Source organism: Danio aesculapii, chromosome 19 (genome assembly GCF_903798145.1).
Source record: "Danio aesculapii chromosome 19, fDanAes4.1, whole genome shotgun sequence".
Classification (NCBI taxonomy): Eukaryota; Metazoa; Chordata; class Actinopteri; order Cypriniformes; family Danionidae; genus Danio; species Danio aesculapii.
In genome coordinates, this window is record NC_079453.1 from 31,119,909 (window position 1) to 31,133,131 (window position 13,223).

Sequence of the window (13,223 nt, forward strand, 5' to 3'; positions counted from 1 at the left end):
ATATTCAAACCCAAGCGATTTTCATAGGCGTCGAGCAAAAGTCATCGCGCATCACAACACAAAAACAAGCATGAGGCGTTTTTTAAAAAATGATGCTTTTGCGCCTGCCGTTTTGTGCGTTGGTGTGCGCGATTACATTGACGCCTTTTATTTAGTCATGAGGCATTAAACGTCGACGGAAAACGCAAGTAAAAAACGTCTCTGTGTGCACGGGCCTTTAGACGCTGGCTAGACATTGAATTTTGGTCACCTGACGTCACGACCTAAATGAAACTTAATATTAGTATATTAATATTAATATTTGAAAATATTTCAGTTGTACCACTGAAGACACATGAACTGTTTTGAAGATGTTTTTGGTACCTTTCTGAACCACTGAGTTTGGAACTTTGCTCTCTATGGAGGATGAAGGGAGCTCTCAGATTTCACCCAAACATATCTTAATTTGTTTACAGAAAAGTTTTCAAGGGTTTGGAACGACATGAGTAAGTAATTAATAATATTATTTAATTTTTGAGGGTAAGTTAACACATTAATGCAGGCATCCATGATAAAATAAATAAACACAAAGTTAAGAAAAGTGGCAGCCTCATACACAGAATAGCAACATTAAGTGTCCAAGTCCTGATCATCTCTCATCCTTCATCGCGGTCACTTCTCTTTTTATCATTGCAGAGGTCTTTTGTGGGACTTGAGACTGATGTGTTGCTCAGGTGATGTTCATTAAGACTCATGCCACCGGCCTCACTCTGCTCCGAAGGTCTCTGTCCTGACCCATTCATCAACATTTTTTCATTTTCAGTTGAAGACAGCAGTGAATGATATGTTTATATTAAATATTTTATATTTATGCAGAAACATTAAGCAGTAATATAAAAAGAGGCATGTTGTTCCAGTGACCCTTTGTTGTTACAAAGCCAGGACTGAAGAAAATGTTCAAAAAGAGAACCATAATGTGTTTTGAAGTAATGACCTCCAGACAAAGATGATTCAGGGTCATCTTTTAAGATCCTCCACTTATGAAAAGACAAATTATTTCCTATTTGACTTCCACAATGTAGCAGGCCCATTCATTTGGTCCATCGCTCAGAGTGAGTGTTAAAAAAAAAAGAGGTCATATAGGAGGACCGAGGTTGAAAGAGAAAGACTGAGTGGCACAGAAATGGAAGGAGAAAGAGAACATCATCCTGCAGGGCTTTTCCATTCCTTTTCTTAAGAGGAACACTGTGCTTTTTCTCCAACAAAGCTTCTGGCAAAAAGAAACAGTCAGGACATGCACACCCAGACCTTGTGACATGTGTCTGTTCTCCTTCAGTCTCAATCTTCGGTTGAAGGGTGGAAAAAGGGAAGGTTAGAGTGCTTTGGGCACATCTTGCTTCACTTGTATGTATTCGTCTGGCAGTTGGAGTTTGGGTTTGGAGGCTGGGAGCAGATGTGGGCTGTGTGGAGGGCAGGTGCAGTCCGCTCTGCACCAGTGGCCACCAGAGAAACCCAGCGGCTGTTGCTGTTGCTGCTGCGGTAAAAAAGCCAGCCCCAGGAGGAGCAGCTTTTTATAGCAGATTTCCAGTCTGAGATCAGAGGAAAAACAGCAGATACTGATGTAAAGATGGAAACCATAAGGGCTGTAATGATGCGGTCTCTGATTGCAAGTCAGCGTAATGATTCCTGGGTCTATTAAGGAATCAATTCTCATTTTCTTCTGAGGAAAATACTTGCATTTGCTTATTTTAAGACTAGAAATAAACAATGAAAATGAGAATGAATTAATGAATGATTGAATGAATGATTTAAGATTAAACACTCAAAAATTACTTTTGCTGTTTGTTCAAACTACTTATTTACAATTAGTTGAAACAACACAACTTCCAAAGAGTCAAAAAACACCAAAACAGATTTTTTGAGATGTTGACAGACATATATGTGTCCTACACTGCTAAAAGCACTATTGGGACATATATATTTCACTAGAAAGTGAAAATTGGTTGTTTTTGCTTCATTTCGAGGAAATTCGTTCTTCCGGTTTGAAAAGAAATTTGGAGCTGTGCCACAGCGATTAGATCCTTGTGTGAATTTCAGTTTGTAGGCTGGCTGTCTGTACCGGCAGGACCAATGTGACATCTTTGAGCTTTCATCATTCATTCAAGAGATAGACTTGGTTCGAACCAATCAGCGTGCTCTATTGTGAATGAGGTCTAACTTCATTAATATGCATGATAGCTTCGAAGACTGGTTTTACCTGTTACAGTGTTCAGATGGCAGAAAGATGCCATGTTGAGTTGCCAACTGTAGTTAAAACAAAAAGAAGAAGAATTGTTTGGAGACATGGGTCATCAGTGTTGTGTTTGTAAATGTGCTGCAACAAAGGTTTTTTTTTTTTTATTCTCTGCTGCGAGAGTACCGCTGGACTCACGTGTGGATTACAGTGGTTCATGTTGATTGTCCTGTCCCAACAAATTTGGTAAGGGTGTTCTTTGTTTTTGTTTATTCAGAGACAAAGTTATTTTGTATCGTCAGCAGTACTCCTTCGATTTTTAAAAAATTATTTAGTTATTAAGTTTACAGTACGTTACTATCACTACAATATTATGGGCTGAAAGACCCGCTGTAAATGCTGCTCTCCAAATGTAAACATGTAAACACCTTAATCAAACTATTACTGTTTAACTATTATCGTACAAACAACACAGGCGGCTTTCTGACGCTACCTATCGAGTACATCTAAGTTACAGAGAATTGCGCAGGTTTTTTTTCTCACATTCACCATGCGGTATCAAACATTCTATTAAAACAACACTCTTCCAGCAGTTCCTTGCATCCTATATCTTGTTTGTTACGGGGGGCATGCATGAAATGTTCCTGAATGAAAGTGAAAGTGCCAAATTGCAGTTAAAGTCAACAAATTAACATATTGTCAAATAATTCGATACCTAAATGACTATGTAAACATAGCCACTGTCTTTCTCCCCTATATCTGTGTTTGTTTTGCCTCTAGAGATCATGGATTGACAACAAACAAAAGATTGCTTTGATGATGTTGTGATAGTGTGAAATCAAGGGAGTTGTCATCTTTATTAAATCTTACTGTTCTCTATCGGAAATCATGTACATGGATAAAGTAAAGCAGGGATGCTCAAACTTAAAGGAAGTTGGAGCTAAACAATACAGGATTGAATTTGGGCACCCTTGGTTAAAGTATTTAAAACTTATTATCATGGTAATATGAAGCAGAGTAAGCTTAAAAGCTGTTGAACCAAATGAGAAGAATGATGCAACTCCTAATGAGAGACGTGCGTGATGTGACATGAAAGCAGCAAAGCTTTTATTATGCCACAGTCCCCCTCTTCCATTTCTTCTAGTTGTGATCATGTGGTGTAGCAGCAGCACTGTTTTATCATATTATATATATGATCTGTTATAATGCAGCTCTGTGCAGTTTAATAAAACACACAATCATATAAAACCATTTGAAAGTGGTCTTTGCCTGTTTTCTATAAAACCAAACCAGAAATCAAGGGTGTATAATGTCTTTAGCATGGTGACACAGGACACGGTTCATAACAATATTTAAAATTTCTCTCAATTTTACCTTTCATCAAATACATTTAGGATGCAAGTACATAAGTCAGCAAAATATATAACACTGCTCTAGTGTTATAATGGCAAATTCTTACATTCCGTGCCTTTAAGCAAATGTCCTGGAATCCGCTTGTTAAGTCATGACGTATGAAATACTGTTTCCTGGTCAAAACTGCTACTTATTTGAATTGAGAAAATATTAATTTATGATCACATTATAGTCAAATCAGACCACCAAATCACACCATTGGAAATTTGACATATATCTGTATATGCAGTTGAAGTCAGAATTATTAGCCCCCCTGAATTATTAGCCCCCTTGTTTATTTTTCCCCCAATTTCTGTTTAACGGAGAGATTTTTTTCAATGCATTTCTAAACATAACAGTTTTAATAACTCATTTCTAATAACTGATTTGTTCTATCTTTGCCAGGATGACAGTAAATAATATTTTACAAGATATTTTTTAAGACACTTCTATACAGCTTAAAGTGACATTTAAAGGCTTAATTAGGTTAATTAGGTTAACTAGGCAGGTTAGGGTAATTAGGGAAGTTATTGTATAATGATGGTTTGTTCTGTAGACTATCCAAAACAAATTAGCTTAAAGGGGCTAATAATTTTGACCCTAAAATGGTTTTAAAAAATTTAAAATGGCTTTTATTCTAGCCGAAATAAAACACATAAGACTTTCTCCAGAAAAAAAATTATTATCAGACATACTGTAAAAATTCGTTGCTCTGTTAAACATCATTTAGGAAATATTTAAAAAAGAAAAAAAAATCAAAGGGGGGCTAATAATTCTGACTTCAACTATATATATATATATATATATATATATATATATATATATATATATATATATATATATATATATATATTTATATATTTATATAGCACTGGTGGGAGGCGTGCGCTGACTGCCTTAGTGTCCCACCAGTGCTGATATACAGCCATATCTCACTGCTACGAGTGAGACAAAACAGCAGAAGCCTTTACTAATTCACCAACGTCACTGTAAAGCTAGTGTTTGAATCACTCTCTATAGCCTATTCTCTAAAGTGATGACAAAGGAGCTGATTTTGCTCACACTTTTACAAGGCTGAGCATGACATGAAATGCCATCCATCTACAGAGATATCTTCTTACAGACTACAGAATTTCTCTATTGCAATTGGGATAATAAATAATTAACCCCGAAAAAAGCAACGCAATCACTACCAGACTGCTGTTGTGTTTGCGATAGGGAAAAACGCTAAACACGTGATTTTTTTCTTTCTGCCAACAAAACACACATTCCTGATATGCGAGCAAATCTCTATAAATACAGCACTACAACATACAAAAGTGAGAGATCATCTAACCTGCCAACATGTCTCTGAAAATCCAAGAGACCGGTAGGAGGAGGTGTTCGAGGGGTGAATAATACCCGGAGAACCCGGATAGGATGCAGCGGGTTTTGGGCAGCCATTGTGATTGGGTACTGTACCAAAGTTGGCAACCCGAGGGTGTTTGCAGACTGTACCAAAGAGGAGGGTGAAATTACGGGAGTTTTCCGGAAGAAACAAAAAAACGGGATGGTTGCAGGAGATTGGTCTGAAATACGGGATACTCCCAGGAAAAACAGGAATGTTGGCAGGTGTGCTTAGCAGTTTATTAATGATTTGATCTGCTATAGTTAGAAATCATACTGTTATAAGCTTGTAAGCGTTAGGGCTTATGCGGTTCTGTCGCCATCTTGTGGATAGAAAACGTCAACCGTCTTTGGTCTACTACACTGTGACAGGTTAATGGCCGCCGACGAGCTGTGGGGTGTTGTTAATACACGAAGGGTAAAGAGGCTGTACAGGTGCTGATAATACTTAAATAGCTCACGGTTATCAGCCAATCAGATTTGAGAACCAGGCAGAACTATTTTATAAATATATATATTGCGGTTGTGATTTTCGAAAGTATTCCATGACTTTGTGGAATGAAATCATGAAACATGAAATCAATTAACTTCTACAATATTATTATAAGAAAGAAAATATATAGATTGTACTGTTAATTTAGTCGTCATAAACACTGTAAAAACATTTATTTAAAGTTTTACATAAATAACTGGAGTATGTTTGAAAATAAAACAGTCATTTTATATTTTCTTCAAAATTTTCCAATCAATCAATCAATCAATCAATCAATCAATCAATCAATCAATCAATCAATCAATCAATCAATCAAATGATCTTATAAGGAGTCTAATGCTGCAATGATATTAAACATACAGTAATACAGCAATGCATGTCATTACTGAAACTCATTACTGAATCCTGCCTACATCTTATTATATTAGTAGCTAATTTGTGTTCATATGATCTCATTAGTACGAAAATACACAACTTTATGAATAATAATAATGATAATAAAAAAATAAACGAATAAACATGAAGGCCCTCCTCAAACCTCATTCTTAACCATCACTTGGAAGCTGTTTGAGAATAAGCTGTCATGAGAAGATTGTACAAAAAATGAATTAAATTTTACAAACTTCCCCACAAAACAGTTAGCACAAAATGATTACAAGCTGCCATGGGATTCTGTTGGTCCTGCATATAGACTATAGGGCATCGGATGACAATCTTAGTTGAGTCATCACAACTTCTGTTTTCTTTTAAGGAGAAGACAGTTTTAAGTACAAGCTACATGTATAATTAACACTACAATTTCAATTTACCCTCGAATGTCAGAAGCCTACAGTGCATCTATATCAAGTAATACTGCAGAATGAAAAAAAACAAGGTAAATATTGGTTCAGCTGTGGTTTGTGGTCGAATAATTTGTGTCTCAGTGGTACTCTATTTGAACTTCACATCTTCATACTGTGTGTTCAGGAATTACTGTATCATTTTCACCCCAGGCCAGGAAAACCACTACTGCAGTGCAAGTATTTTGAGACAGACACACACACACACACATACACACGCACGCACGCACGCACGCAAGCACACACGCACACACACCCACACACACACACACACACACACACACACACACACACACACACACACACACACGTTACCTTCACTTCCTTTGCCCAAAGTGGTACAGCATGGCAACTAATTAAGCGTGGCACTTCGTCTAGCAGCAGTGGGCATCCAGGTCATCACTTCTTATTGCCGACTAGAAGCCCTCAAAAAGTCTCCTGCTGGGAGAACAGCCTAATACTGGATTTGCTGACCCAGTAAAAAGGCAAGAAATATATATAGAAAGTCATCTCCATATGTATGCCTCACAAGTGTTAATTCACTATGTATGAATGTTCATCTTCTGTGCTTCCTTGCTAGGGTTCTCAGTAGATATTAACACCCTAAAATAGTTCCATTATTGAGCTCTGATTTGGAATCCATTCAAGATTGTTGGCGCCAGAAATATGATATACGGCAATTTATGCAAATTATATGCAGCATATATTTTGAAATATCACAACAATGGCTGCTACATATAGTTTATATCGGTTTCAATATTTGGAATTACAAGTATGTATATACACTACCTGACAAAAGTCTAGTCGTCGATCCCAGTTGTAAGAGCAACAAATTATAACTTGACTTCTAGTTGATCAGTTGGAAAAGTGGCAAAAGGTAGATTTTTCCGATGAATCATCTGTTGAACTGCATCACAATCATCACAAATACTGCAGAAGACCTATTGGAACCCTGCAGGCACAGGACATCAACATGACATCATATTGACGTTGTACCCCAACGAAACCCAACATCATGGGGATGCTGGATTTTGTTTGGAAGGGAAAATCGGGTTGACGTCCGAACCCAACGACAGGCTGGCGTCAATGTTCAACGTCCAACCTAAAGTCAACCAAAAATCAATTAAATATCAACGTCTAATCATGTTACAACTTGACATTGTGTGGACATTACCACTATGACATCTATCAGATGCTAGATTTTGGTCACTTTCCAACACAACCTAAAATCAACCAAATATCAACGTAATTTGACATCGTTATTGGACATCAAAATAATGTTGTCATTAGACACTGACTAGACATTGAATTTTGGTCACCTGACATCATGACCTATATCTAACCTAATATTAACGTCTTATGATGTTGTGTGCCTGCTGGGTTGGTACACAATGTAACTACAGAAGAGTTAAGCTTTAATCAAATAAAAAAAGGATCAAAACTCCTTGGTCATTTTTGAACAAGATATTAATCTGATTTAATGATATATGTTAAGAGATCATAAACAGATTCATTCACTCCCATTCTGGCATAATGATCAAGGAACTTTGCTGCAGTACCATGGTTGCGATTGTAAAATTTCAAATGCCTTATCAGCCCACCAAATATTATAAATATTAAACATTTTCAGTCTGTCTTAGTACACAATGTAATACAGAAGAGTCCAGGAAAATTAAATAGGAAAATTTTTTTAAGTTTTTTTGAGTGAGATGCTAATAGTCTAATCCAATTCAATTATTTATGCTAAGCTAAGCAAAAAAGGTGCTCCCGACAGACCCAGAGATCAGCTGAATGACTCAAAAATATTAAAACTCAACCGTTTAACACTAGGGCAGTTGCATGTTGTGCGAATCAGCATATTTTTTTAAAAAAAGTGTGATCCTTTAAGTAAAGGCCTCACTGGTACTAAGACTTTCTATCAGAATAAACGCAATCAAATTTAGTTGATTTAGTTGAAATTTAGATGTGTAACAAATATAACAAAAAACTCATATATTTATTAGTAAGTAATCAGGTAAACAGGTTCTACCATACACTGTAAAAAATAAATCTGTAAAATTTATGGTAAAAAACGGCAGCTAAGGTTGCCAGTATTTCACCGTTAAAAATACGGTACAAACCGTAAAAGTAATTCCTAATTTTTACTGTAAACTACCGTATTTCATTAATTTATAAATGTAATATGTCTGTGTTTTGAATTACCAACATCTACACATGTTTTGTTACACAGATAGACACGGCCATATGCAGGTGGTGATGAGTAAGCTACATAATAAACCAATCCTCATCACAAACAACCTTTCCCACAAGCAGAAGAAGTGTATCAGTGTATAGAAGGTGCTCAATGTTATTCACACAGCTACTAAACACCAGTATGGTAACACGCATAAAATTAACGTCATGAAATAAACATTATTTATTAGATGTAACATAAATCTCTAATGTACATAACTGATGGGGAAACAACTAAAAAGATCCATAGTAATGTCAACAAAAAGCATAAAAAGTGATGTATCATGCAGGGAATACTGGGAAAGTCAATTTACGGTTGTTCACCATATATACATATATATTGAGGAAACATACTGTTGAGCAGGTCATGGATTTTTACTGAAGGATTTTTACAGTATTTTATAATTGAAATCACGGTCATTTTTTACAGTGTAGATCACATCACAAACAACATTATCACAGAATGCATGATTAAACACAAGCATGTACTCCTCCGCAGCAGCACATTTGTTCACATAATAGGCACATGCATTTGTCTTGGTCCACCTCCTTTGTGCGCACACAGCACACACACATATATGGAGGTGTGTTCTGGGTGGCAATAGACTGCAGTGGAGGGTGCACACACAGATAATGGGAGTGCATGAGGCCATAAATAATGCAACAGCGACAGCATTCAGTGTAAACTCTGCCCTCTCAGCACACCTTCCATACCTCCACAGGGATGGTAAAAAACTGTTTTAATCTCCTTCCCTCTGCACCTTCATTCCTCACTCACAACACAAAAAAGGGGGGAGAGGGAAGAGGAGAAATCATCTTCAGAAGGAATAAATAAGTCACACTTTCACCACAGCTCCCACAAAGGACACATCCGACTGAATTAGTGTTAGATTTTACCTCACCGTGCATTTGTGCATGCTGGTGTGATTCTGCGTCTTTGCGAAGGTGTGCCTGGCCCATAATTCAGTTCTGAAAAACAGGAGGATAAAACAATCATTTATAGATGTGAGAGAGGGGACGTGCAATATTCCAGCAGAAAAGTTAAGAGAAGATAAGCAGTTTTTGCAGTGAAAGGCAATCTTTTACAGTTGACATTAAAAAAAGTTGTGATAGTCTATTCTTCCTGGACCCTTTTGACATTTCTGGGTTTCTCAGTAGCGAAAGTCGTTGTTAGTGTGCAACAAATGGGGGGGTACATCAAATTTTTAAAAAAATTCTATTTGCTGAAATAATTGTTTTATCGAGATGTTGAGAAAAAAGAAAAAAAAAATGTGTAAGACTGATAACGGCTGCCAGATGAGAGAATGACATCAAATTTACTCTTTCAAATGCCTCGCACAAGTGGTAACTTGTTGTTTCGTAATTTGATGCAAAGATGAATACATAAATACATACACTCACCGGCCACTTTATTGGGTACACCCTAATATCACCGGGATGGACCTACTTTTGTTTTCAGAACTGCCTTAATCCTTTTTTCACAGATTCAACAAGGTACTGGACATATTCCTCAGAGAATTTGGCCCCTATTGACATGATAGCATCACACAGTTGCTGCAGATTCCGTGATGCGAATCTCCTGTTCTCAAAGGTGCTTTATTGGATTGAGAACTGGTGACTGTGGACGCCATTTGAGGACAGTGAACTCATTGTCATGTTCAAGAAACCAGTGTGAGATGATTTGTGCTTTTTGTGCGTTATTCTGCTGGAACTAGCCATCAGAAGATGGATACACTGTGGTCATAAAGGAATGGGCATGGTCAGCAACAATACTCAGGACGGCTGTGGTGTTGTGGTGTTGACACGATGCTCAATACTAATAGACCAAAGTGTGCCAAGAAAATACCCCCACACCATTACACCACCACCACCAGCCTGAACTATAGATACAAGGCAGGATAGATCCATGCCTTCATGTTGTTGACACCAAATTCTGACCCTGCCATCCAGCTGCTGTAGCCCATCCGCCTCAAGGTTGGATGTGTTTTGTGTTCAGAGATGCTCTTCTGCGTATCTCAGTTGTAACAGGTGGTTATTTGAGTTACTGTTTCCTTTCTATCAGCTTAAACCAGTCTGGTCATTTTTCTCTGACCTCTCCCATCAACAAGGCATTTGCACCCACAGAACCACCGCTCACTGGATATTTTCTCTTTCTCTGACCATTCTCTGTAAACTCTAGAGATGATTAAACGTTAAAATCCCAGTAGATCATCAGTTTCTAAAAAATATTCAGACCAGCCAGTCTGGCACCAACAACCATGACACGTTCAAAGTCAACTAAATCACCTTTCCTCCCCATTCTGATGCTCAATTTGAACTGCAACAGATTCTTTTGCCCATGTCTACATGCCAAAATGCATTAAGTTGCTGCCATGTGATTGGTGGATTAATGTTTTGTATGCTTTTTTTAAATCAAAATGTTAAAAACTTTCAAGGATTTAGAATGCTGATGACCATTAAATTAAGAGTCTTGTGAAAAGGGTCCATTGTGACATAACTGAAATGTCTTCTTACAAAAGAACTAAAAGTGGGGCTGGAGTTGAGTTTGATCATCTGGAATTGACTAGATGAATTTGAATTTCTATTAGTAGATCTCATGTGAGTGACTGGTAGCACTGCTCTCTCTTAAAATGTTTAAAGGTTAAGGGAAATGGTTATAATATGGTAACAATACTATCATAGAACATATGCATGACGAAAAAAAAAGCAATGCAGTGCTGAATCACCCAATTATTTCTTCGCATAACAAAAGCCTAAAAGCCTAGTGTGCCGACACCAAAAAACAAAACAAAATAATTATTTTTTTAAATAGTTTCCAGGCACCACTAAATAATATTATACCCCCTCCCCCAAAAATGTAAATACAGTTGATCAGTTGATTTATATAATCAATTGATTATTCCCAGAATATCAAAATCAACTGTAGGCGGTAGATCTTTCTCATATCTGGCACCTAAACTCTGGAACAGCCTTCCTAGCACAGTTTGGGAAGCAGACACATTCTGTCAGTTTAAAACTAGATTAAAGACACATCTCTTTGCATTAGCATACACATAAGACACAAATGCTGTTGAAATCCAAATCCTCTAAAGGATTGTTAGTCTACATTATTTAAGGCAACCGGAGCTAAGAGCACTTCCCTAAAGACATTATAATATGAATGGCATCTGCGCTTATGTTAGTCTTATTTATTATTGCAGAGGTTTCTATAATCCTGGACCAGGCTGTATCCTGAGCAGCTGCTGTGGTGGTTATGGAGGAGTGGAAAGCTTGAGACTGATCCTTAAGACCGCAGTGACAGACGAGTTCTCGCATTGATCCTGAAGGGACAGCCTGTACACCAGCCGGTGACCTCTCCCACCTGCAGCTTCTCCTTGATGGATGTCCAGCACTCTCCAGCCTCTGGCACCTAGACTGCAACTCTGCACAAGACATTCGGCCATAGGAGAAATGGTTGTGCCCAACTGAACCTGGTTTCTCTCGAGTTTTTTTAATTCTTTACTTTCTAAACATAATTGTTTTAATAACTCATTTCTAATAACACATTTTCTTATCTTTGTCATGATGACAGTACATAATATTTGACTAGACATTTTTCAAGATACTAGTATTCAGCTTAAAGTGCAATTTAAAGACTTAACTAAAAATCTCTGACTTACAATCACAGCATATTTTTAAAGTCTGTGTGAAATCAAATTGGGGGCTGCATGGTGGCGCAGTGGGTGGCACTTTCACCTCACAGCAAGAAGGTCGCTGATTTGAGCCTTAGCTGGGTCAGTTGGCATTTCTGTGAGGAGTTTGCATGTTCTCCCTGTGTTCGCGTGGGTTTCCTCTGGGTGCTCCGGTTTCCCCCACAAGTCCAAAAACATGTGGAAAAGGTGAATTGGGCAGACTAAATTGTTCGTAGTCTATTAGTGTATGTGAATGAGTGTGTATGGAGGTTTCCCAGTGATGGGTTTCAGCTAGAAGGGCATCCGCTTCGTAGAACATGTGCTGGATAATTTGGTGGTTCATTCTGCTGTGGCAACCCTGGATTAATGAATGAATGAATGAATGAAATCAAATTGACATTGTTTGTTTTGTTGGTATTATTTGGTTATATTCAAAGTCTGACTGTTTGCTTCGAGTGAATGACGCATAAAATGAAAGCCCCGCCCCCTACTTAATATTCAATTTTAGTTGGAAATTCCATGGCAATGAAAGTCTTAGCAACTTCCGATTCATACATACTTTAAAATACAGTCACCGGTCACTTTATTAGGTACACATGTCCAACTGCTCATTAACACAAATTTCTATTCAGCCAATCACATGCCAGCAATTCAAAGCATTTAGGCATGTAGACATGGTCAAGACAATCTGCTGCAGTTCAAATCGAGCGTAAGAGTGGGGAAGAAAGATGATTTAAGTGACTTAAAACGTGGCATGGTTGTTAGAGCCATACGGGCTGGTATGAGCATTTCAGAAACTGATGATCTACAAGGATGTTCACACACAACCATCTCTAGGGTTTACAGAGATTGGTCTGAAAAAGAGAAAATATCCAGTGAGCGGTGGTTCTGTGAGCGCTGTTGAATCCAAAGGTCAAAGGAGAATTGAGCTGATAGAAAGGCAACAGTAACAGTTCGGGCTGGTGGTGTAATAATGGGGATATTTTCTTGGCAACTTT